Source organism: Bison bison, unplaced genomic scaffold, assembly GCF_000754665.1.
Source record: "Bison bison bison isolate TAMUID 2011002044 unplaced genomic scaffold, Bison_UMD1.0 scf7180017864519, whole genome shotgun sequence".
Taxonomy (NCBI): domain Eukaryota; kingdom Metazoa; phylum Chordata; class Mammalia; order Artiodactyla; family Bovidae; genus Bison; species Bison bison.
The window spans coordinates 5,195,623-5,198,527 of record NW_011495072.1 but is presented as its reverse complement, the minus strand read 5'-3'; the positions used below and the strand labels follow the sequence as shown (position 1 = coordinate 5,198,527).

The 2,905-nt window shown below is 43.4% G+C and overlaps 1 pseudogene; it reads right to left on the bottom strand.

Annotated features, from left to right (window-relative positions):
* Window positions 1-391: 391 nt before the first annotated feature.
* LOC104981770 lies at window positions 392-1,676 on the bottom strand (annotated as a pseudogene).
* Window positions 1,677-2,905: the final 1,229 nt, after the last annotated feature.

Sequence of the window (2,905 nt, the reverse complement as noted above, 5' to 3'; positions counted from 1 at the left end):
GTACAGCCAAACACAAAGCTTCAGGAGGAACTGTACACAAACTTTACAATGTGGGAATTGAATTTAAAATATGAAACATAAAATCTACACAAAACTGATAAAAATCAAGCACAGATATCAGGACTGAAACTTATAACCCATGTGTGAAAGGGAGTCTTGTTTCCTTTCAAGTGCTTTATTCTGCTATAGAACAGTGGAAATGAAGATGGAAAGCTTTGTGGTTAGTTTAAATTATACACTCTGTAGATACTATACCAATTTTAAAAGTTACACATAGACCAACAGATGTCCATCAGTTCATCTGGGTTGACCAGACGCTCCAGCTGGATTGCGGAAAACAAACCAGGCCAATGTGGAAAGAAAATCCACCTGTGCAGTTTGTTTGCAGAGTTTACTGACGGGCACATTGCACTCCTGGTCCATGATGGCTACTGCTTTCTTCATCAGAGCTATCATTATAGGCTTCATGCCCCTGGCTGCCTCCTGAGCCCCGAGTGCTATCAAATTCTTGAAGCTCTACCTCCTCAGTGTCTCCAATAACATTTGGAACTTCTGGTCTAAATGACAGAAGATCTTCTAATTCAGAAAGTTTATCTGGGTTGATCTAGTTGTTTTCAGGAAACTGCACATCAAACTTTATGTAAAGATCACCTTTTTCAAAGGGATTACGATATTGTGGCATTCCTTCACCTCGAACTACACGAACACATCCTGGTTCAATTACTTTGCCGGGGGGTATTTCACCACAATCTGACGTCCATCAAGGTGCTTAAATGGGAACTGAAATCCTCAAAGAGCTTCAGCAAGTCCTATCTTATATGTCATGTGCAAATCATTCCCATCTCTCTGGAACACCTCATGCTCTTTTTCTTGTAGCAAAAGAACAATGTCTCCTGGTTCCACTCCTGGGGCCTGGTCTGCTTCCCCAGTAAATGTAATTCTCTGTCCATGTTTCATGCCTTTGTCTAAGTGGACTTCAAGAATCTTGACTTCTTTCATCACTTTCCTCCCTTCACATTTTTTACAGCGGTCCTTTTCATTAATTACCTCTCCTTCTCCATCACAGTCAGAACACACAGACTGCATCTGCTGTACCATCCCTGGAGCCAGCTGTCTGATCATGATGCGTAAACCTCGACCCCGACAAGCACTACACTTCTGAACAGCTCCAGACTTCCCACCTTGGCCACTGCATGTTCTACAGAGTACATTCTTGCTAAGTTGTAGTTTGGTTGTCCTGCCATTATACAGGTCTTCTAAAGATACTTTGAGTGGGTGCATCATGTCTTCTCTTCTGCCATTTCGACTTCTGCTCTGATTACCCATGAAGCTAAATAATCCTCTACCAAAGATGTAAGAGGAAATATCGTCCATGCCACCACCTCCACCGGTACCTTCCCGAAGACCTTGTTCTCCATATCTGTCATATAGTTTGCACTTCTCAGGATTTGATAGTACTTCATATGCAAAACTTATTTCTTTGAATTTGTCACCAGCATTTGGATTCTTATCAGGATGGTATTCTTCGGCTAACTTTCTGTATGCCTTCTTCAGCTCGTTCTCGCTGGCGCCAGGCGGGACGCCCAGGATGTCCTACAGTTTCATGTTGGCCACATTCGCCATGGCGGCCGGCCGGGCAGCACTCAGGAAAGAAGGCGGAGAAGGAGGAGGAGTGGAGCCGGGCCCTAAGCAGCGGCAGAGGTGGCGGCAGCACAGGCGGAGCCCAGGTACTACTTTCATTGCTTCAAAAATTGGTGGGAATGCAAACTAGTACAGCCACTATGGAGAACAGTGTGGAGATTCCTTAAAAAACTGGAAATAGAACTGCCTTATGACCCAGCAATCCCACTGCTGGGCATACACACTGAGGAAACCAGAAGGGAAAGTGACACGTGTACCCCAGTGTTCATCACAGCACTGTTTATAATAGCCAGGACATGGAAGCAACCTAGATGTCCATCAGCAGATGAATGGATAAGAAAGCTGTGGTACATATACACAATGGAGTATTACTCAGCCGTTAAAAAGAATACATTTGAATCAGGTCTAATGAGGTGGATGAAACTGGAGACTATTGTACAGAGTGAAGTAAGCCAGAAAGAAAAACACCAATACAGTATACTAACACATATATATGGAATTGAGAAAGATGGTAACAATAACCCTGTGTACGAGACAGCAGAAGAGACACTGATGTATAGAACAGTCTTATGGATTCTGTTGGAGAGGGAGAGGGTGGGAAGATTTGGGAGAATGGCATTGAAACATGTATAATATCATGTATGAAACAAGTTGCCAGTCCAGGTTTGATGCACGATACTGGATGCTTGGGGCTGGTGCACTGGGACGACCCAGAGGGATGGTATGGGGAGGGAGGAGGGAGGAGGGTTCAGGATGGGGAACACATGTATACCTGTGGTGGATTCATTTCGATGTTTGGCAAAACTAATACAATATTGTAAAGTTTAAAAATAAAATAAAATTAAAAACAAACAAACGAACTGGGCTTCACTGGTAAAAAAAAAATCTCCCTACCAATATAGGAGACACAGGTTCGATCTCTGCTCTGGGAAGATCCCACATGCCACAGAGTAACTAAGCTCATGCTCCACAATTACTGAGCCCATGCTCTGGAGCCTGGAAGCCACAGCTACTCAGCCCACCCGTTCTAGATCCCGAGCACCGCAACTAGAGAGTAGCCCCCGCTTGCCACAACTCAGCACAGCCAAAAATAAATAAATAAGTAGTGTTTAAAAAAAGAAAAAACAAAGGAATTGATAAACGATGCAACCAAGGGCAGGAAGATGAAACAGTTTGGATAGAATTAGGACTCAAACCCTTGTTCTTTTGATTTCACAATGTTGTGAGCTCTAATTGAACACAAAATTTCCCTCACCCTTAGTTA